The 23,094-nt window shown below is 52.5% G+C and overlaps 1 protein-coding gene across 3 annotated transcripts in view; it reads right to left on the bottom strand.

The window, feature by feature from the left end:
- The window catches only part of KCNN1 (potassium calcium-activated channel subfamily N member 1), a 76,075-nt gene that overhangs the window by 31,719 nt on the left and 21,262 nt on the right, over positions 1 to 23,094 (bottom strand). The window contains exon 2 of one of the 3 annotated variants that reach the window (XM_073324115.1): positions 20,547 to 20,691. The gene's annotated coding sequence lies outside the window, so the exon portion shown is untranslated. Of the gene's footprint in view, positions 1 to 1,428; positions 1,469 to 19,041; positions 19,107 to 20,546; positions 20,692 to 23,094 lie in introns of those variants that run through there. The other 2 variants (XM_073324116.1, XM_073324117.1) reach the window with 2 other exon arrangements.

The raw sequence follows: 23,094 nt of genomic DNA, 5'->3' as shown, positions 1-23,094 counted from the left end.
GGAGCTTGTCTGCTCGGCCCTGCCCAACCTTGGAACCATTGCAGGGTGAAATTCACCCCCAGGGCAGTAGACCAGGAGGAGAGGACAAGGCAGGCATGGGGAGGGGCGTAATGCAGCTCAGATGCTGTGGTGATGGGCACTCTATAAAAAGTAGGTAGAGAAGAAAGAAAGAAAGAAAGAAAGAAAGAAAGAAAGAAAGAAAGAAAGAAAGAAAGAAAGAAAGAAAGAAAGAAAAAGAAAAATTCAGCAGCCTCTTGGGATACAGGTACACATGCAAGGGGGCATGGTTACCTGATCTACTCACTAGACAACACTCCCTTCCCAGAGCTGGGAATTGAACCCAGGAGTCCTGACTGCCAGTCCCTGCTCTCACCTCTGAACATGCCCAAAAAAAAACAACAAACAACTCAGCTGGTTAAAATACTTTGATCCCAAAGGTTCCCAAAAGGATTTTGTAAACTTCAGCTCTGCACAGGGATCCCTTCGACCACTGTGGAAATGCGGCCACCTCTGTGGCGAAGTGCACTAACCGCATAACAAGTCACAGCAACAGGGTAATGCAGGAAGTGCAGAATTCCGTGTACAGCTGAAACCACCCCTGGGTGGGGGGTTGGACAGAAGCAGGTTATATCACCCTCCCAGTCAGTAACCGGGCCGGGCCGGGGATGCTAATGATCCAACCAGCAGACCAAATTTGGTCATGAACCCTGGCCACGTGCCACCCGAGGCATGCTGCTCTAAGACGACCGTGGGACTTGAATGATCAGTTTCAAATCTCATCTAACAGCCAGCGCCCACTCGTAGAGCCCTAGGCAGATATGAAATCTGTATCCGCATACAATTTGCGATCCACAAACATGGTCCGTGGATATAAAGCAGATATCTGCAGATCCACAAGAGCTGAGGCACTCGCTCAGAACAAAGCGCGCCCCCTAATAACTCGCCGAGGCGTCAGGATCATGAACAGCTGTCAGGGGTGTGATTGAAAATTACTGACCGACACAGCATCCCAAATGTAAGTAGCTCTCGCTGGTCTCCCTGCATAGCAATGAGCACGGGCAGAATCACAGCATGAAGAACAGTGGCTGGACACCTGCCAGGCTACCCTCCCTCACACCCCTTCCTCGGCCCACCACTGCTTTGGCGTCCAGGGACCCAGCATTTCAGAGGCTGCTGCCAAGCGGGAAGAGAACAGCTGCAGCCGCAAGAGCGGGGTGGACAGGTCTGTCTGGGCCTCCCTAATGAGGCTTTGATTTTTCCTGAGCTGTGTGGAGCCATCGCGCTGGCTGGCGAACAGGTCTTTCCCCAGAGCTGATTAATGGCCTGCATCTGGCGCGGGGCACGGGCTGGGGAGTGAATCTTCCGTCTGTTAGCCAAGTGTCTGCACGTCAACAGAGTGCCCCCAGCAGATCTGGAATAACACCTCACCTCCCACTCTGGAGCCAGTGCAGCGAGGCCGATAGGCGAAGCCCCCGTGTGCTCCAGCTTTGAGGCAGGGTCACCAGTGAAGTGAGTTTGTTCGGGCTTAGTATAGTTGGCAGGGGGTTGTTATACAATCACTGTCCAAAGCAACGTGACTTCCAGGTTCTCTGCTCGCAATGGAGCCAGGGCAGGAAGAGAGGAGGAAAGGTAGGGGTGTGTGTGTGGGTGTGTGGGTGTGTGGGTGTGTGGGTGTGTGTGTACGTACATACACAAGGCTATATAGTCACAGGAACATAGGAACTGCAACACTGGGTTGGACCGTGGGCCCGTCTAGCTAGTGTAGAGCAGGAAATTATTTTCCCAACCCAGGAGAATTTTGAGATTTTGAAAATTTCTCCCATCCTGAATCAAAAATCAAAGTCAAAATCGCAAACATTTTCACAAACTGATAATCAAAAAAAAAAAAAAAAAAGAAAAGAAAAGAAAAGAAAAGAAATCAGAGCGGACCAATCAAAATGCTTTGTTTTGATAATTTCTACGCATTTAATTTTGATTTTGACTTAAAAAAAAAGAATTCTTGTAAGTATAAATTAAGTAAAATTTTGAAACAAAAAGCGATTATGAACCAAAACCCAAAACAATTCACTTAGAAAATGGCCAAACATCCAATTTCAACTATTTTGAAACTTTTTTCCAATTTTTTCCCCAATCAGATTCGTCCAAACTACCCTTTTCTCGTGAACAGTTTTGATTTTGAGAAATCAGCTTTTTCAGATGTAAAAACGTTCCCGGTCAGGTCTATATCCAGCCTGTCCCCTACATTAACCAGCAGCAACTGGGTCAGAGAGAAAAATCCTGCAGGAGGCACTGTTGGGATAACCTGCTCCCTGGGAAATTTCCCTCCTGACCCCTATTAGAGATTGGGGCTCATGCCCTGAAGCATGAAGGTTTCTAGCCCTTCCAAAGCCCTTTCATAATTTTACTAGCTAGTCTCACTACACATTTCTTTGCTTTGCTTTTCTGAGTGTTGCTAAGTTGTTGGCCTCAATGCTGCCATGTCCAGGGGTTCACTGTGCCCTGGATGGAAAAACACTTTTTTTTGCCAGACGTCAATTTGCCACCTTCCAGCTTTGTGGAATGGCCCCTCTCATTCTTGCAGTCACATGAAAAGCCTTTTGATCAGGCTCGAAGCACGGTCACTAGCCCAAAGCACTGAAGATGAGCTCGAAAATCAAAGCCCTCTTTCTAAAAAGCTGACGGATCCTAAATGCAGCAGGGTTGGGGTGCTCTCCAGGGCAGACAAAGAGAGGGGACAGACGTGGTGCAGAGCACCATAATCCATCCCCTGCTTGACCCACGTACAACAGGGAAAGGTCCCACGAGGGATGGCTTCTCATCTCATTTCCAAGCACGTGGGCAAGTGGGAAGCCCCATCCTCTAAAGCAGTCACTGAGGCCTCCAACGGGGCTCTGCTTTGCTCCTGGATACACCTGAGACAGGCCATGAGAAATCGCCCCACCAAACGGAGCCCTGCTCTCTCTGCACCGGGTTCAAAGCCCACCAAAGTCAATGGGAGTCCTATTGCTGTCCACTGGCTATGGAGGATGTCCAGATCAGGCTGACCCTCGGGGACACCTCAGAGAGCCCATCGAGAGACCCGAACGAGCCTGCAGACCCTTGGGGTGATGGGGGACAATGCTACTAGCTTGTGCAGCAGGGTGGCAGCCAGCTGGTGGTGGGCTACAGCAAATCCAGCCCAGTCTCCAAAACCAATCCCATCTCGTGGCCATGGGGAGAAATCAGAGGGTCTCGTTTCAGCTCCTCGGGGATGAGTTTTGAAGGCCAATGTCCTAACAGAGGTGCTTGTTTGCAACCTCAACAGGGAGGCTAAGGACAGGGGGTGAGAGGGGTGAGGCTGCATCATCAAAGCCACGGCCCCGTGTGACAACAGACAAAAGTGGGGGGACTCCGAGTTCTGAGACCCTCCTAGGCGCAAAGACCATGGGTGGCTGTGTCCTCCTTCGAACTGGGGTTGAGAAGGAGGACACAGGTAAGACAGCCCCTCTCCCCGTGCAGAGAGAGAGCTACATATCACACATACACGCACACACAGCCACTCACTCACAGTGAACGCTCCGCGGGTGCCGGAGCTGCTTCCTTTAGAGAATCTCTTGGGAAGAACAATGAGAACGAGCGAAAGAAAACCAACAGGATCAAAAACAATCCTTCTGATTTGCCCTGGATTTCCAGAGATTTCAGCCGAAAACTGGGGGCGGGGCAGGGATTATGATCCACTGCATAGAATTCCTGATCGGCGCAGAGAAACAGACCCCCATGAAAAAGAAAAGGCAAGGCCAGCCCCACCCTTGGCAGCTGGGAGCTCAGATACCGCGGTCATGGACATAGGTGGAAGATGGCCTTGTGGCAAAGGGGCTAGGTTGGGGCTTTAATGGGGGCTCAATATCCAGCTCTGCCATTGGCTCTCCAGTCACTTCATCTCTCGGGCCCATGGCTCCCTGCTGATCAAGTTATAATTTCCCATCCCAAGGGGAAGGGGGAGGTTTAGGGGCAATCCAGGGGAGGGTCCCAGGTACCGACCCCCAGAGGCACTAAGTGCTCCATGCACAGGACTCCTTCCCGTACCTCATCTATCTGAAGAGACGTGTGCCGCACAGCTCCTGAGAGACCTCATCAACTCAGTTCTAATACAGTGAGCTACAGGAGGGCATTTGCGGTGTGGAAGTGTGTACAAAATATACCGTACTGCGGGTCAGACTGTCTCTAAGTGTCTGGGCAGCTGGCCAGTTCCAAGTGTAGCACTTAACTGCAGTGCATACTGGAAAATAGAGACCAGATGAACAGTGTCGTCCAACTTTATTTTATATATGGTCTCTATTTTCTAATGTGTACTGCAGCCTCGTGTTAAACTCAGGTATTGATAGAAAAAAACATATCCCTCTACTGCTAAGGTTATATGATAAGTACAGACACCTAATCTACACTGATTGGCTAGACAGACAGGCCTGGTAGGGGCTAATATAGGTTCTGCACCAACATGCAAATGCCATCTCAGAAGGCAGCTCTCGGCAGAGCATGCAGACAGCTCCGCTGGCCCACTGCAGAGCTGAGAGTTACAAAGATCCGCAGAAACGACCTGCAAGCAAGTCCTCCACCAAACTCCTTGCTACATGGAACAGCTGCAGGCTAGCTAAAAAAAAAAAAAAAAGGGGGGGGGGGGGGAGAGGAGCGGCGGCCTATGTGCGATTTCCCAGGCCCACAGGCAACAAGGCCCTTTAAAACATCCAGCAGGTGCAAACTCACCCGCCGACACCCAGCCACACTCATAAAATCCACCTCAGTAGCTGGGAGCAGGGAAGGTTTAGAGGGCAGGCTGGCACCGCCGGGCTGTTGACTCTGGAGCGGGTGAGTAGTGGCACAGAGAGAGATGGATCTGGTCACCCGTGGATCTGTGGGTGGGTGCTGACTGGGGCATCAGAGGCAGGCCCAGCTCCTGGAGGGTGACTGATACAGCGAGAGAACAAGCAATCCGAGTCTGAGTAAGTAATAATATTTAGCCCTCATACAGCCCTTCGCTTCTTTCAGCTCTGCACAAACCACGGCGCAGAGGAACTCGTCTCCAGAGAATAACCCCACGGTAGGAGCAGCCCTGACCTAGTGCTGTCACCCCAAAGCAGACACACAGGGATCCCGCCACCGACCACTGAAATGCAGCCACCTCTAGGGCGCAGCGCACCGTCTGCTTAACAAGAGCCGCAGGAACCCTTCGTGACAGCGGGTTGGCTGCACGGTTCATCTGAAAGGCACCATCCGAAGCTGCACAGCAACAAGTCAGGAGTGATCCTTCAGCACCAGGAGCTCCTGCACCACGTGTATTTTCCGTGCTGGTCTCCCATCCAGCTACTGACCAGGCCTGGCTCGGCGTAGCAGAGAAGACCCAGCAGCGTGACAGGAGGGCTATTCCCAGAGAGCTTCCGCACTTCACACCTGGCTGGCATGGAACTACTCCAGCCAAGAGCTCCCTGGTAATTGGCTCTGCCCAGTTTCTTGCCTCCAAGTGGCAGATGGAACAAAATCTTCTCTCTGTCCAGTGCTTGGAGACTCGTTTCTCCAGGGCCTTTGAGAGTGACACGGCTTGTCTGAACAGAAATTAATGAACAAGGATCACAGGAACAAAGTCAAGGGAGCCAGCAGGAGTGGAAATGTTCTGATCTAGCCCGGGGTTGGGGGGCTGAGGAGGCCGGACCTAAGACGTGTCTCCAAAGGACCTGGGATGAGACAAACACAGGGTGCCAGTTACAGGGGAAGTTGATTAAAGCACAGGCTACCTTTGTGGAGGAGGAAGGGAGGCTGGTGAAAACACAGGAGATGGGCTCAGAGACAGCAAGGCAGGCCCAGAAGGGTGGGGAAGATCAGACTTTCCCTGGGCCAGAAACTCCTACCCCAGGAGAATGGAGTAATACCCCAGCGTCGTTCCCACCAGTGCTGTGTGCCTAACGGATTTCTCACTTCGCTGGCAATGCCGGAAAAGATCATTTGGGGTCATACTGCGAATGGAAAGTTTCACAGGTTTTGGCAGATTGAAAGTAAAAGAATAATTCTTTTGGGTTGAACGAAATGCTTTGCTTTGATTCTGAGCATTTTAAACCGGGTTCCATTTTTTAACAGCAGCAAAGGAAACTTCGAGATGAAAAGTCCTTTGGAGTCACCGAATTGCAGCGTTTTGAGGTCTGCGGATTCCTTTTGAAGGTTTCTTTCCCACTGAAACCGTTTGGCGAATTCACAGACCGTTCCGGTGCCGCCGAGCCTGCGTTTGGCACGGGGGGGAAGAAAAGTTGCGGACGAAAAAGGTTGCCCAGCTCGAGTCTGCAGTGCCACGGTGCACACACCACCTGACACAAGGCAGGCAACACGCCCTCAAACTCAGACACACACACGTCCTCTCACACTGACACAACTGGGCATCACAGGCGTCCCGCACACGGCCCCTGCTGTAGAAGAGGCCCACAGTCACACCCACAGAGATCGGGTGCTCACAACCACACTCACACGGCAGGTGTAGGTTCTCCCCTTCTCTCATTCCCACTTGCAACTTAACCAGCACTTAGCCCTAGTGGGCAGGCAGCAAGGAGCCAAGGTACCAGTCAGCTCTGCCAGGGCCTCCCTGCACACTGCTGTCTCTCTGCGCCCATCCAGACCTGCGGGGTGCTGCCCCAGGAGTCCTGCTCCCCCCAGAGCCCTCTGAGGCACTGAGCTCCTTCCAGCCAAGGGGGAGCGACATGGCTGGCGGGGATAATTACAGCCCTGGCATTCACGCCCCCGGCACGCTGCTCTCCCCCCACCCGCCGCCAGAATGCTGCCAGTGGAACCCCACCCTCCACGCAGCACTGTCGGGGTAATTACAGGGCTGGGTAGCGGAGTCGCTTTAAAAGGGGGGGAGGAGGAAATCAAGCAAAAATTACCCTGTCATGCTGCCTTGGAATCTGACACTGGGAGAGAGCGCGGGGGAATCGATGCTCCTGCATACACAGCCCCTGGACATGCTGAATTACAGAGCACAGGAAATTCGGGACGTTCTGGGGCGCGCTTGCCAGTGACAAAGGGCAGGCTGCCTGCGATCTGGGAGCAGACCACCGAAATAAATACGGGAGCAGTTTAAAAAACAACCACCCCCCTCCCCATATTTTGCCCCCCATCCTACCCAAATTTGGGACCTAGACACATGCCTAGTTTACCTCTGTGTTAATCCAGCACTGTGCACACACGGTCCCAGAGACCTAGTGGTGGTCACACACCCCAGCCTGGTGCTGATCTCACACACACTGGTCACACTCGTGCACACATGAGCCTGGGGCCAATCTCACACGCATTTGTGCGTACACCCCCCTACAGCCCCCCCCCCCCCACTGAACCTCAGAATGCCCAGGTATCCTCTCTGTCTTCTCTGCTTACGGCCTCTTTAGCCTCCGGGAGACGCAAAGACCCCTCACTTCAGCTGTTGAAGGAAGAAACCCATTTGACGTTCAATCCAGTTTGCGTCACCTCCCTCGCGGCTCATCAGAGGCACCCGCTGCCCCTGTGGATGGCCAGTGTAAAAGCAAATACCCCAAAATCTATGAGACAGAGCAGAGAGCGAACTGTGGCCAGGGAGAGGCCCAGCAATGCTCTCATCAACATTCACAGGCCAGGAGGAGAGCGTGGAAGGCGAGCGAGAAAGCCTCTGCCCTCCGCATGGAAAGGAGAGAGAGACAGGCGGCAAGGAGAGAGATGGTGTTTTGTTGGTGCCATGGGGACAGGGGTTCAGATACAGCCGGCTCGGTCGGCGGCTCCGTGCCCACGAGGATCCAGTGCCAGGAAACGTCTCTTGTTTTCTGCCTCCCAGGGCCCAGTTTGCCGTCCCCAGCTCATGAATCAGCAGAACACACTTGCTCAGGAGAGGTGTCTTTTGCAGCGACCTCATCTCCAGCTGTGATCTCCGGCAGCCCTCCCAAGCTCAGCAGGGTCAGGCCTGGGTGCGAGACAGCGGCAGGGGACGCAGGCTGCATGCAGGTGACTCAGCATTGACCCCCACGGTCCTGCGTGGGGACTCGGTAGATCTCACTTCTCAGCCGGTGCCGACCCCGATGCCCCAGTGCAGTGGTAGGGGGCGCGGTGGATGACAGCAGGGCACTCTCGCTTGGGAATCAGCATTGAGCTCTGTAGGACCAGACGGCCTTACTGGTCCAAATTCAGATCCCCACGCTTGTGCTCCGAGGGAGTTAGCTGGCCCTTAGCCTAATACACCTGCTCCATCACATGTTCCTCGCTTGCCTCAACCCTCAGGGTCTCCCCGTCCCCAATCCCCTTCCCAGAGCCCTAGTTCAGAGCAGCCTCCACCCTTTCTTTACAGCAATCACTTGGGACCACCCTGCCTGGCCGATGCTCGTAGCCCCCCACCAGCTCTCGCTCCGTTTGCTGGGGTTACCCCCAGTGGATGAAGAGATGGCAGCTGCACGAGCCCCCTGGGGCTGGGAAGAGGTGCCAGATGGACATCCCTGCTTCTGTTCAGCCACAGGAGTGCGTGGCATGGATCGCAAGCTCCCCCTGCAAATCGGCCCCTGGCGTGATCCTCTCTCATCCCAAAGATAGAGGGACCACTGCCCGCACCCAGGCCTAGCCTGCAGGGCGCAGAAGTGAGCCCAGCCTGACCTCTTTAACCCTGTCAGCAGCTTTCCAGAGCATCAGTGTGCTGAGTCCCATCAAACTCGCTGCACCCAGGGGCTGCCCAAACAGGTGTTAGCTGGAAATGGCTTTTGCCCCCTACCAGTCCGGCCTGGATTTGAACCAGCGACGTTGCAGCGAAAGGCTCCGTAGTGCATTGCCGACCCCTGAGTCATCCAGACCCCAAGCTGGTGCAAAGCCGCAAAGCTCCGTGGACTTCAGTGGCGAAACTGAGTCCTCGTCCCCAGCTCCGTGCCAACCACTCACCCTGCACACCGGCCCCCAGGAAGGCCTCCTGCCAAGTGCCCCCTCCCTCTTCTTAAAGGGGCAGTTCACATTTCGCTCACTACGTAGGTTTGTTAATACTGCTGTTATTTATTTGTCACGGAACCAGAATCCAATTGCGCTCAGCGCTGTACAAACAAAACTGAAAGACAGCCCCGCCCAAAGCGCAGAGCCAGAGTCACTATAGAAATGAACCAATATATGCCCAGCAACGAAATACACGAATAGAATTATTCCTAATTAGGAACCCTATTTCTGAAAGGATCAGGAGCTGGGTTCTGTTACAAAGCCCAGATTTGATATAGTGTCCCTCCAGCTGTGGGTGTGGTGGGAATTATTTGAGGGGTTGGTTTTTCGTAACTGTTTGGCTGCGCTCCTCGTTATTCCCTCATGACACACGCCAAGAGCAGGCATCAGAAACAGATAGCTCTCTTCCAGGGTCATCGCCGCAAGTGTGCACGTGATTTAGTGGACAAACATCTGGACGGAAATAATATTGTCCGCAACCTCTGGGGACCAAAGGCAGCAACAGAGCTAGGGGAGTAAGCTTGGGATGGAACTCTGGCTAAATATAAAAGTCAAACTTTCCAACATGCCAGGTTTAAAAACAGGGCTTGGAATTTGGAAAAAAAAAAAGACACAGGACGTGAAATGTTACAACCCACCGGCAAAGCTGGGACCACGAACTCAGACAGCATTCCTGAAAAGGTTCTCTCAAACCCATGGATATCAAAACCGAAAATATCTTTTTTTCCCTGTAAGGATACTGGTTAGAGCACAAGTGAAAGAGGGCTTCTGTCCCCGGAGGGAGGGTGGTCTAGTGGTTAGAAAAGGGGGGTGGGAATCAGGACTCTGTTCAGGACTATTTCCAGCTCTGCCACTGACTTCTCTTGTGACTTTGGGCAAGTCACCTCCCCCACCCCCCTTTGCCTCAGTTTTCCCATATGTAAAATGGGCCCCTCTCCTGGCAGAGTGCCAGTTCCATAATCACTGGATCCATTTCCAGGCCAACTGCTCCATCTCCCCGTGACTCAGAGGAGCAGGATCGGGCCCTGACAGAGCATGAATTTCACTCGCAGAGGCCTGTAACCTGCCCCATCCCCTGCCAACACCATTTCTCCTGCCACAGCTAAGTGCTCTCTGTGTGAGGACAAGGCTGGGGAGGTGGCATGAGCATCCGCAGGGATTTCTCTGCAGCAGAGACTAGAGAAAGGTTCAGAGACAGTGCCCAGGCTAAACTGGGGGAGAGGAGAAAATCTGATAAACTATGTGGAGCAGAGAGGGTGTGACGGGCCATTTAACTGCTTCAGTTGTGAGGACAGGAAGCAGTATGCCCTGTCGGGGCAGTCAGGTAAGAGGTTGGGTTCACATTAGTATGAGCATCCGGGTGGTACCTCCCTGAAACCCAGCTCCCACCAATAATCTGCAAACTCTCCCATGAGACCTGAAAATGAGAAACTGCAAATTTGGGGTCATGTGTCCATGTCCTGGGTGGCTGGGGCTGCTCTCTGACCCCAGGATTCCCCATCCCAGGATGCAGCGTAGGCCCTAACTCCTCTGCTCAGAGTCCAAGCTGGCAGGAATTAGCTGCATTCATATTTTCCCAAAAGGAAAAATTTGGTTTTGTCAAAACTGAAATTGTCTGCAGGGAACATGTCATCTCAGGTGTGTGAGGGTCCAGTCCAGACCTGGCATCACAAACCCTATTTCAACCTCTTGAATCGTTCAGTTTCAACAGAAAATGTCAGCAAGAAAATAATAAATAAATAATAATAAATAACTCCTCCATCCTGCTGATCCCTTCTGTCCTCCATAAAAGGAGAAAGGAAGATCTAGCTTACAGGAACTCAAGATTATTCTCCCTTTGTGCCAGGTGCAATTTAAGGGTATTTTTATCACCTACTGCTGGGCAAATAACGGATTTGGGGGAGGGGGAGAAATCATTTTGGGTCAACCCCAAACCAAACTTTTGGGGAATTTTTGTCAAATTCAAAAAGTTGAAAAAATGTCATTCGATTTCCAGCTTCTTTTCCCTTTTACTTTTATTTTGAAAATGTTTTTAAAGATACTTTTGAATCAAAAAATCCAATTGTTTGGTTAAGAAAATGTTCAAACAAAACATTTTGACTTTTTTTTAAACCAAAACAGTTCCCCAAACTCGATGCAAATTTGTGAAACGTTTCAGTTGATCCATACCTTCATCTTTCACCAAAAAACAAAAAAAAAAGAAGTTTGGGTCAAAAATTCTCAGCCAGCTCTATTTCCCCCCCTTTACAGATGACACAGCAGAGACCCAGAGACATGCAGGCCTTGTCTACACTAGAAACAGCACTGCACGCCGTCTAGCTAAAGTGGTACGAAGACCCTAGTGTGAATGCACAAACAGCAGCATAGTTATTCGCATACAGAACAGGGAATAAGCTGTATCAGTGTAAGGTACCTTTTCACTAATCTAACTACATCTCACCTGTATAATTATTTCAGGTGAAAAACAATCAACCCTTCCTAACCAATATAGTTATACCAATAAAACTTGTAAAGTGTAACCAAGGCCTTATTCTCAACGGCTGCAGCTGGGGGATAAAACCTTCGCCAGAAGCGACCTTCTCAAGGTCACTTGTTGTTGTTTACAGGGTTGGTGTAGCCGTGTCAGTCCCAGGGTAAGAGAGAGACAAGGTCAGGGAGGGAATATCTTGTATTGGACCAGCTTCTGCTGGTGAGTGAGGTTGGAATCATTTGATTTTCTCCCCTCTTCTTGTGAGGTGAAGAATCGCTCCAGGGTAAGTTTGAACAGGGGAGAAAATTAAACCATATCACCCTCCTCCACCAACAGAAGTTGGGCCAGTCCAAGATATTCCCTCACCCACCTTTTCTCTCAATGTCACCCAGCGAATCCTGGTTGGGAGTTGAACCTAGGTGCCCTGCCCCCTCTGCTCTAACACATTAGCCTCCCCTCCCCGGGCCAGGAATAGAACCCAGGAGTCCTAACTCCCAAGCCCCTGTTCTAACCACTAAACACCACTCCCCTCTCGGTGGCTGGAACAGAATGCAGGTGCCCCAGTACCTGCACCTGTGCTAAAGGAATACAGGGGGCCGACGGGATCGCTGGCAGAGGACAGTCTCAAATGCAACATTTTCCTCCGCTGACAATTCTTTTTGCCTTTTGGTTTGCTTTCTCTAAGCGCGGTGGGCCTGCAACTTGTCTTCTGGATGGGCGTGCTCCATGCCTGCGCCATCAGCCACGACCCGATGGCAGCCACTGGACTATTTGTTCCTTATTGTTTTCTAAATGAGGGGGAGATTAATTGGCTGTCTGCTTCTATTGGGCACCTTTCACACACTGCCTCTTAGGAAACAATTCCCGAGCGACGGCTGTTTGCCCCAGCTCCGGCCCCTCTCCAAGGCTGCGGGCTCCCAGCCACCCCGATGCCATGCCACCGCACAGGACGATCACCGGCCACTGCGTTCGGTAACGGCCTTTCCAAATGGTTCTGGTGGGCTGCCTACTTCGGGCCACAGGTTCTAGAATTCGGGGTACTGCCGCAGCAGGGGCAAGCGGGGAGCATTGAGATTCTGCTCTTTATTCCCGGCACGGCCAAGCTCAGCAGGGCATGATGTTACCTGTCCTGCACGAGGGGCCTATCAAGCTGGTGGCTGTCGGGGCCACAGCTGGTGGATGGGGACAGGGCTGGTAGGAGGGCGGCTCTCTGATCTTTCAGGGATGTGTCTGTAGGGTGGGGATTGATGGCAAACGGAGGGGGAAAACCCACTGCGGGGTTCTGGCGGTGTCCCCTGCAGCGTAAGGTGGTGAACCACAGCCCTCAGGATGTGCAAGGGTATGAGCCATTCTCTTGCCTTCTCAGCATAAATCACCAGGCAAACTGCAAAGCATGGGGAACCTTCATATACAACTGCTGTTATGCAGCATCGTGCATTTAAGCTATCGCTTGTAACAACACCCCGGCTTGTGTGGATTGCACCTTGGATCTCAAATCACCAGCCCCGACTGCCTGCACTAAAGGGCCAGGTGCAGTCACTTTAAGCCTGTAACTGACTCATAAACTGCTCTATTTGGTCCAGTCACTAGAGGGAGACAAAGAGCCACACTTGTGTTACCGTAGGCCACACGTTGTCTGGCGTTGGCACCGAGTTCCCACCTCAGGACTGGGTTTTATTAAATGCTGTTTGACTGATGTGCTAGAACAGCTGATTATCCACTCAGCAACGGGCCTCAGGTCCATACACTGCATGGAGCAAGGAAGCATTTGCAACAAGGCCGCCACTCTGGAGTTATTCATAGTAGACGATCATTGTGCTCAGCAGTTATATGGTGCCTGTCACCACAGGAGCTAGGCAGAAGTCACTATCTGTATTTTACAGGTGGGGAAACTGAGGCACAGAGCAGGGAAGTGACTTGCCCAAGTGTTGAGCTGTGCCTAGAAGCCAAGAGTCCTGACTGACATCCCTGTGCCTTAATCTCTAGGCCACACACCCTCCTTAAGCCAAGAAGAGAACCCAGGAGTCCTGACACCCAGTTGTGTGCTCTCCCTAACACACAGCACTCCCTCCATACACTTGTTCTATCTTTGTATTACAGTAACACCTAGAAGGCCCAACTGAGATCAGGACACATAGTGAGAGACAGTCCCCACCCCAAAGATTTATACTGCAGGCAACACACACAAAGGTGGGAGGGGAAACTGAGGCACAGAGCAGGGAAGTGACTTGCCCAAGGTCACCCACCAGACCAGAGGCAGAGCTGGGAACAGAACTCAGGTTTCCTGAGTCCCAGTCCAGGGCCTCTAACCCTTTGCACAGCATTGCCTTCCACAACTGAAACACCCATGAGACAGCAGCTGGTTAAATGCATCTGCTGTGGGTCCTGCAGCTGCTGGGTCATGTTATATAATAAACTCTGCACCTTAGACCCAATTCTTGGCTCCTCGGCAATCAAGTTAATTGGAAAAGCCCCCACTGGGTGAAGGCGCTGCCACTGGTTTCCTGCCCTGTATAAACGCGGCCCCAGCTCGGCTCAGCACGCTTCTCTTCTCTATCTCCAGACACAGATTGCACTCGGGCCACTCTACTAATTACAAAGCGCTTAGAACAAAGGGAGGTCGGCGCTGGGGGCTGTGTCCCCAGACATACCGGAGGAGCCTCCCCGAGCTGCTGACACAGGCCCACAGGCTGAGCCTTGGTGCCTGAGCCCTTCAGGCTCCATTCAAACCAAGGGAGGATCCGGCCCGTTGCTCAGCACCTCGTTAACGAGCCTTTAAATGGGGACTGAGGACAGGCAACGGAGTGAGACGGCAGCTGCTCTGTGCTGCCTCTTGGCTTTAGCGGGCGCCCTTCCGCACCAGCTTCCCACCAAGGAGCTGGGAGCGCCTTTTGGGCATGGGCTAGGCAGGGATTACCTTGCATTGTACCGATGGGGAAACTGAGGCCCAAAGAGGGACGTGGCTTGGCCAAGGTCACGCAACAACTGGTAAGAGCAGAGCAACCCTGACCCTGAAAGGGAAAGAGCCCACGCCCTTTCCTTTCATTGGCTATGGGAGGCGTTTCCGCTGTGCTTTTAGCTTCTGTGTCATTCCTCACATAGCTTTCGTGGAGGGCGGGTTAGTGGGGCAGGTGGAGTCAGGACTCCTGGGTTCTACTCCCAGCTGGCAGGAGAACACGGGTTAGAGGGAATAACGGGCGATTTGGAATCTCGCTGCCCCGGTTCTGTCCCCGACTCACTGCGCGACCTTCAGCCACGCGTCTCCTGCCCTCATTGCCCTGTTTGCTCACCTGATGCTAACGGGTGCCGCCCCCCCCCCGCCCAGGCCTGGGGCTTTTATTGTTTATTGAGTTGGGGGGAGGGGGTTGTTATGTGGTCTTTGGGATGCGCTTTGCCAGCCTCGGTGAAAGTCACAGAACTGCAAAGCATCAGGCTGTCCTTCTAAAAAACTCCCCTGCCTGCCTCCATGGAGATCAGAGGATCCAGGCAGCAGTTCTGATCCTGAAAACCCTTTTCCCCCCTGCCAGGAGCCTTCCCTCACACAAGCACCCTGCCAGAGCCAGGCAGCTGAGCAAAGAAAGGCTTGCAGGATCAGGACCATATATCAGAGCTCCTCCATTGTAGATACAGACACACCTCCCTAGGAGAGGGGTGTCTATGACAGAGCACGACACAAACACACACATCCCACCCCTTCTTAAGGGCAGACTGCAAAGCCTCTTCCTAGTTTACCAACTTCCCTGGGGCTGTGATTGGCAGGGGTGGGGGGGAAGAGTGGGCCAGGGATGCTTATTTGGGAGCAAAAGAGTCTTTTTATAGACCCTGTCACTTTGAGATCCAGATGCAACGTTGGATGCATTTCGGACTTGACTTTGGAGTGGATGCATTTTATTGCAGGAAATACTCAAATTACATAAATCAAGAGCTGGACACGCGGCACTGTCATGGGACGAGTGGTGAACCCCACGGCTGTCACTGGAGGGGCCGGTCCCTTCCCTAGGATCCCAGCTTTCTTGTTCAATACTGCCTGCCTCCATTCGCGTGGTTGTAGCCTCCCTTCACACCCCAGGTGACAGGCTGGTCCCCCAGTTGTAATAGATTAGAAGGCCTCTCTCAGCAAACAAATGCTGCTGAGGACAAGTCACGAAGCCTGGATCTGCAGCCGTACAAACGTTACTTATCAGGGCTTTTTAAAACCTCCCACCATCCCCATATAAGCAGTTATCAAATATTCTCAGGCCACGACTGGTCCCTTAGCTGAACAAAATCAAAAAGGGTAGATTTTGATCCCTTACCCCTGCATCAGTCTGGGCCAGATCCTCATCTGGTTTAAATCAGGAGAGCATCACTGACAGCAAGAGAGTGATGCTGATTTGTAACAAGTGGGGATCTGGGCCCACTGATTTAATCAGAACTAGGGCTGATTTACCTCAGCTGATCTGGACCATTTATGGAAAGACACCATCACTTTTTTGGGGGAAGGGGCAGGCCAGTAGGAAGGGTATTAAAAGTAAAGGGTGTCATTCAAAGATCCTGCAAAACAGCGCAGGATTTCCCTTGCTCTAGAAAGACAATTTCCTGCATCGGGCAGAACTGACCGATACTGATAAAACACGACATTTAATCAAACAGTTTTCCAAAATTTGATTCTCCCCCTTCCTGGACCTGTTTCGGAGTCCACTTCCCCAGCGCTGCTCTGATTCATCTCCCAGCCCATGATGGAGGCAGCGAGGACACGAGTGTGACATTTCTATTTTCCTTTCCCTTTATCCTAAGTCCCCACCACCACTCCTCCCTCCAGTCGCTGGGATCTACAGCTGCTGGTGACAGACAATTTTAAATGCACATTGCTGCTAATTCTATAAACTCAGTGGGTGCAGAGAGAGAGAGAGAGAGAGAGAGAGGCCTCTTCCTTTCATATCCATATAAATTGACTTGGCACGAGCAATTCAATGGCTTTTGCACACCTTTTCTGCAAGCCCGGTTTGGGAAATACTGTCCAGCTACTACAGTGTTCTAGGGTTGGATGGCTGGACTTCACTGCAGAAACACTGAACCGTTTAGCTAGCCAAGTCAATACCTACATGGAGATGCAGCTGTTTGCAGACACTAAACTTGCTAACCCATCTTTACATGGCTAAGGCTGCCCGGCCACACTTCCACTCCATTAGGAAGTGACGTTATGGTAAAAAAGCAAACTAGCTGTTACTCTGGAAAAGCTTCAAACTCCTTCTAATAGAAGACATTACTCGCAACACGTGACTTCTAATATTAAAGTCTTGGATCCCTTTTGAGAAGTTATAAAAGGCAAAAGCACAAAGATAACGCATGAACGGTTTGTCTATTTTGTTTTTTCAATCTCTCTGGTGAATTATCAGGGATCTTTTATCCTCTGTAGAAAACCTTGCAATCAATCAATAGGTTAATTAAAAAAGAGAAAACTCTGATGGTCCAGCTGAGATAAAACAAGACATGAACACCTTAGTTGGATGTAAAGGCCTGATTTAAACTCACTGAATTCAATGGGCGTTGGATCAAGCCCAGATATATTGAGTGAGATTTTCAAAGGAGCATAAAAGGAGTTGGGTGCTCCCTATCCATTGGAATTCCATGGAACGTATGCACCTAATTCACTTAGGTTCCTACTGAAAACTCCAGCCTTTACTTTGGGTAGTTCTCTGAGCCTCTGCATAGATCGATACACACACACAAGCTATCCTCACCTCTGTCTGCCACAGCTACTAATTCCCTTTGATTGAACGGGTCTCTGCCCAATGCCAGGGATATTAGAAAGTTCAGACTGAAGAACGCTCCCCTCATTCTAAGCCCTCTGCTCATTCAAGGTTTACTGAACACCAGCGTGAGGAGGATCAGAGAAATGTTCAGGAGCCATAAGTCAGCAGACCCTCGGCAGGTGAGGCTACCGGCCGTTTATTTCCATTTCCCCTACCCCAGGGTGTGAGCTTTTGGGACTCACCCAGAGATGGAATCAAACAGCACTTTAGCTACAATTGACAGGAAACTAACCAGCCAACCAGAAATCAGAATCGGGTGAAACTCAAGGTTAAGGGAAGAGACTGGGAGTGACAAGGACAGGGATTCTTACCCATCTCCAAGCCAGGGCCCCTTTCTCCACATAGGGATCACCCTCCTCCCATCCACCCGCGGTCTATCTGGGACCCCGCCCCCCTTTTCCCATTTAGCACTGCAGGAAGAGCAGGGTGGGCGTGGCCCCCTGACACCTGTGGGATTGTGACCCCCAGGTTGAGAACTGCTCCATAAGGCCATAGTAACAGAGAGAATTTCACACCCTTACAAACAAAATTATCCCTGAATCATTCCTTGGGCCCAATCTCACAGACCCCCACGGACCGTTCAGTCTCAGAGAAGGACAAAACCCTGCGCTGAATTTGTAGCCACTTTCAAGAATCCCTCTCCCTCCCGAAAATTCAGCATCACATCCTTCAGCTCAGAAAGAAGCAGGGCTCAGCACCCAGACCTGATGGACGAGCCCACCCCCAATACCCTCTGCAAGGCCAGGACTTCACTTCCACAAGATGATGCGGGGAGGGAAGAAGGCAAAGTTTGAGCCTGTCATCAAAATGCTCTAGACCCAGCAGTTCAGGCCAGGGGGGACCCCGACAGTTCTATGGGATTCCAGCAGCCTCATTAGGTTTTCGGGGGTGGGAAAGAAACATATCCAGGTTTCCTATGAAGGTATATATCTATCCCCCCTTCCTAACCACACAGAAAGGAATCAGGTATTTAACACAACCCCGGTACCTACATTTTCCTTGGTAAGTCCCAGGCTCTTCAGACAAAGATCTGCTAGCAGCCAAGCATCATTAAAATGCTCCCCCCCCCTTGACTGGGTCCATCGGGTTTTCTCTCTCCCCACTTCACTAATCTCTCCTCTGCCAGCTGCAATTAGCTGGACTCGGAGAGCAGGGCTGCTCGCAAATCCTCCCTCCCCCCGTCCAGTGGTGCATTGTGTGAGCTTTACAAACCAAACACACACACACACACACACTCACACACCAGGGGGACCAAACTGCACTGCACAATGACACTGGGCGAGGAGGAGCTAAGAGGAGCACGGGGGGAAAGTGCACAGTCCCCAGAGAAAACACTCACACACAGAGTCGCTAGAACACACACACACATCACACACACACACACACACGAAAACACACACAGAGAGTGACTCGAACACACAAACAAACACACACACACTAGCAAAAACAAACACACACACACTAGAAAACACACACACACACAGTCTCTGGGACACACACACACACAGAGTCGCTAGAACACACACACACATCACACACAGACACACTAGAAAACACACACACAGAGTGACTCGAACACACAAACACAAACACACACACACTAGAAAACACACAGACACACAGTCTCTGGAACACACACACACATCACACACAGACACACTAGAAAACACACACACAGAGTGACTCGAACACACAAACACAAACACACACACACTAGAAAACACACACACAGAGTGACTCGAACACACAAACACAAACACACACACACTAGAAAACACACAGACACACAGTCTCTGGAACACACACACACACACACGCCCCTACCTGCTGCTCTGGGGGGCCCTGGGACCCGCAGCGCCGCGACGCGCAGGAGCCGCCGGCGCCGGGGAAGTTTGCGAGCCGCTGGCGCGGCCGCGGGCTCGGAGCTCGCCGCCCCGCCTCGCCCCGGGCTCGCTGCGGACAGCGGCAGCGCTGCGGTGCGGGCTCCAGCCGGCGCGGCGGCTGGCTCTCCCCGGGCGGCAGGCGCAGCGGCGGCACAGGCGGGCGGGGGGCGCGCCGCGGCTGGGCGGGGGGCTGCCGCACGCGAGCCCGCTCCTCCGCTCCGCAGCCGGGCTGCGCACCCCGCGGGAGGCGGCAGCCGCCCGGGGCGGGGGGCGGCTTCGCGGCGCGGCGGCGGGGGCGGGGGCGCCCCCCCGGGTCGTGGGCTCGCGGGGGCAGGGGCTGGGCTGCGGGGCTGCGGCGGGGAAGCGCTGCCGGCGGCGGGCGCCCCGCGGCGGGCTGGTGGCGCAGGGCGGCGGGCGAGCGCTCGCCGGGGCTCCAGCGCCGGGCAGATCCCGGCCGCCGCGGGGGCTGGCGCGGGTGGTGCTGAAGGACAGCTCCCTGCCAGCGCCGCGGCATGGCCGGCCCGCCCCGCTCGCGCCGCCGCGGCTCCCCGGGGCGCTGGGGGAGCCCGGGCGGCGCGCCTGATTGGTGGGCTCGGCCAGAACGAGCCGCAGGACGCACCCCCACCCTGCTCCCTCCTCCCCTGCTGAGGCTCAGAGCCACGCCCACATTGGCGGAGGGAAATGTTCCCTGCCCATGGCCTGGGGAGAGGGGGGTGGGGGGGGGTGGGGGGGGTGGTGTGTGTGGGGAGGGGTGTGGGGAGGGGGGTGTGGGTGTGTGTGGGGGGGGGAGTGGGGGGGTGTGGGGAGGGGTGTGTGGGTGTGTGGGGAGGGGTGTGGGGGGGGGTGTGGGGAGGGGTGTGTGTGTGGGGGTGTGTGTGGGGGGGGGTGGTGTGTGTGGGGAGGGGTGTGGGGGGGGTGTGGGGAGGGGGGTGTCGGTGTGTGTGTGGGGGGGGTGTGGGGAGGGGTGTGTGTGGGGGGGTGTGTGTGGGGGTGGGGGTGGTGTGTGTGGGGAGGGGTGTGGGGGGGGTGTGGGGAGGGGGGTGTCGGTGTGGGGGTGTGTGTGGGGGGGTGTGTGTGTGGGGAGGGGTGTGTGTGTGGGGAGGGGTGTGGGGGGGTGTGCGTGTGTCTGAGCTGCCCCCCCCCACAACCCTGCAGCTGCAAGGACAGGGCAGCCCAGATGGAACCAGCCCAGTCCCAGAGAGCAGCCTGGGGGAGCCCTTCCTGGCCCCTTCACCCCACCCATCATCTCAGTGCTCCCCCCCTCCCCCCAGCTCCTTGGGCAGATGAAGCAGGCAGGGGCCTCAGGGCCCGCCTTGCCCTCTGCTCAGGAAAAGGGAGCCCCTCCATTGAAACCGAAACCGAAACGCACCCCAGAGGAGACCAATGGATCTTAAGGAGCCCCAACCTCTGCACACCGCAGCCTGGCCTTGGCCTCCTGCGCCTTACCTGCTCCGTGCCAAGGGGGCCCGGCTGGAATCAGCCCCTTGCTTTTAGCACCCCCGGGGCGTGTCTGCGTGGGGATGGGGTGCGGCGGTTCTAGCGAGGGCTCTTGCTCTGTCTGTCTCCTGGGGACATTGGGTTCCCTAAACACCTGGGGGGAGAGCAAAACAGAAGTCATCAGTGTGGAAGAGCTACAACAGACTCACGCAAACAGCCAGCCCAGAGCTACCCACAATGTCACACTAAAGATATGACTTGATACCAGTGTAGGTAAACTGGTGCAACTTTGGGGCCTTGTCTACACTAGAAAGTTGAATCACTTTAACTTTCCCTGTATACTTAAAGCGGTGCAACCTGCCCTAGTGTGGATGCAGTTATACTGACTTGTACTAGGATAGCTATTCCCACATGGCAAGGGGCATAAGGGTTACTGACCGAAGGCACCTTTATACCAATGTAACTGCGTCCACATTAGGGATCAGACTGGTATAAATCATCAGTAAAAATCACTCCCAACCTGCCATGGTTCTACTGGTACAGAATCTGTGTGCAGAGCCACTGAATGCAGCATCATAGGGTTAGACACATCCTGTAAGGCTCATGTTCGGTGGGACTTTGTGGCTCAAGTGTTCTCTGGAATAATTAGTAGCACCTTGAAAGAGAAACTGAAAAACTTTTTACGTGACAAGACGGGAGTTTAAGATTCTGTTTTTCTCTTGCAATAATTAATGACTCAAATTTAAAGGCCAGATGGCCCATTATGATCAGCTAATCTGACTTCCTGCCTAACACAGGGCACAAAATTTCAGCCTGTCATTCCTGCACCATGTGGCTGAGTTGGAGCATGTCTTTTCGAAAGATTCAATCTTCATTTAAAAGGGTATAAGTGGTGGAAGTCCTCTACTTACGGGGCAAGGAGAGCTAATTATGGATGAGATCCAGAAGGCTGAGAGGTTTAATGCGTATGGTGCTTCAGATTTCACTGAAAAGGTTAATGGTGACCAGATACTCAACACAAGTAATATTAACAAGGAGGAAAGACCACAAGTGGAAATGGGTTAAAGAATATAGATAAATGAGACGTATTCAAGTCAGCAGGTCCGGATGAATTTCACCGTAGGATACTTAAGGAACTAGCTGAAGCAATCTCGAAACCATTAGCAATTATCTTTGCGACCCCTTGGAGGACAGATGAGGTCCCAGGGGACTGGAGAAGGACAAACATTGCACTTATCTTTAAAATAGGGAACAAAGAGGAACCCGAGAATTATAGACCAGTCATCTTAACTTTGATACCTGGAAAGATACTGGGATAAATTAGAAAGCAATCAGTTTGTAAGCACCTAGAAGATAATGGGGTTCTAAGGAAAAAATCATGCCAAACCAAACCAATTTCCTTCTTTGATGGATTACTGGCCTAGTGGACGGCGGGGGGAGTAGGAGACGTGATATCTCTTGATTCTAGTCAGGCTTTTGACACAGTCCCACATGACTGTCTCATAAACAAACTAGGGAAATATGGTCTAGATGAAAACAGAAGATGGGTCCACAAGTGGTTGAAAGAATGTACTGAGAGAGTAATTATCAATGGTTCACCGAGTGGGGTACCACAGGGATCAGTCCTGGGTCCAGATCTATTCAATATTTTCATTAATAACTTGGATCATTGAGTGGAGAGTATGCTTATAACATTTGCAGATGACACCAAGCTAGGAGGGGTTGGCAAGCACTTTGGAGGACAGGATTAGAATTCAAATGACCTTGACAATGTGGAGAATTGGTCTGAAATCATCAAGATGAAAATCAATACAGACAAATGTAAAGTACTACACACAAGTAGGAAAAATCAAATGTACAACTACAAAATGGGGAATAACTGGCGAGGTGACAATACAACTGAAAAGGGTCTGGATCACAAAGTGAATGAGAGTCAGCAATGTGATGCAGTGATCATTGTGGGGTGTATCGGCAGGCGTGGCATATGTAAGACACTGGAGGTAATTGTCCTGCTCTACTCAGCCCTGGTGAGGCCTCAGCTGGAGCACTGCGTTTGGTTCTGGGCATCACACCTTCAGAAAGATGGGGACAAACTGGAGAGAGTCCAGAGGAGAGCTACTAAAATGATCGAAGGGTTAGAAACCCTGAGCTCGGAGGAAACCATTTAAAAGCTGGGTATGTGCATTCCTGAGAAGAGAAGGGGAGGGGTCTGATAAGACTCTTCAGCTCTATTAAGGGCTGTTATAAAGAGGACAGCGAGCAATTGTTCTCCCTGTCCACAGAAGATCGGGATAAATCTGCAGCAAGGAAGATTTAACTTAGATATTAGGACAACCTTTCTAACTCTCAGGGTAGTTAAGCTCTGGAACATCACTGGAGGTTTTTAAGAACAGGTTGGACAAAAACCTGCTAAGGCTGGTCTAGGTGTACTTGGTCCTGCCTCGGTACAGAGGGCTGGACTTGATGATCTGTCAGGGTCCCTTCCAACTCTACATTTCTGCGATTCTGTGGAGAATCCACCCATCCCTAGGTAAGTCGTTCCAATGCTTAATTCCCC

This window comes from Lepidochelys kempii, chromosome 25, assembly GCF_965140265.1.
Source record: "Lepidochelys kempii isolate rLepKem1 chromosome 25, rLepKem1.hap2, whole genome shotgun sequence".
In the NCBI taxonomy this organism is placed as follows: domain Eukaryota; kingdom Metazoa; phylum Chordata; order Testudines; family Cheloniidae; genus Lepidochelys; species Lepidochelys kempii.
Note: the sequence above shows the minus strand (reverse complement) of the source record. Positions and strands in the feature narration are given on the sequence as shown.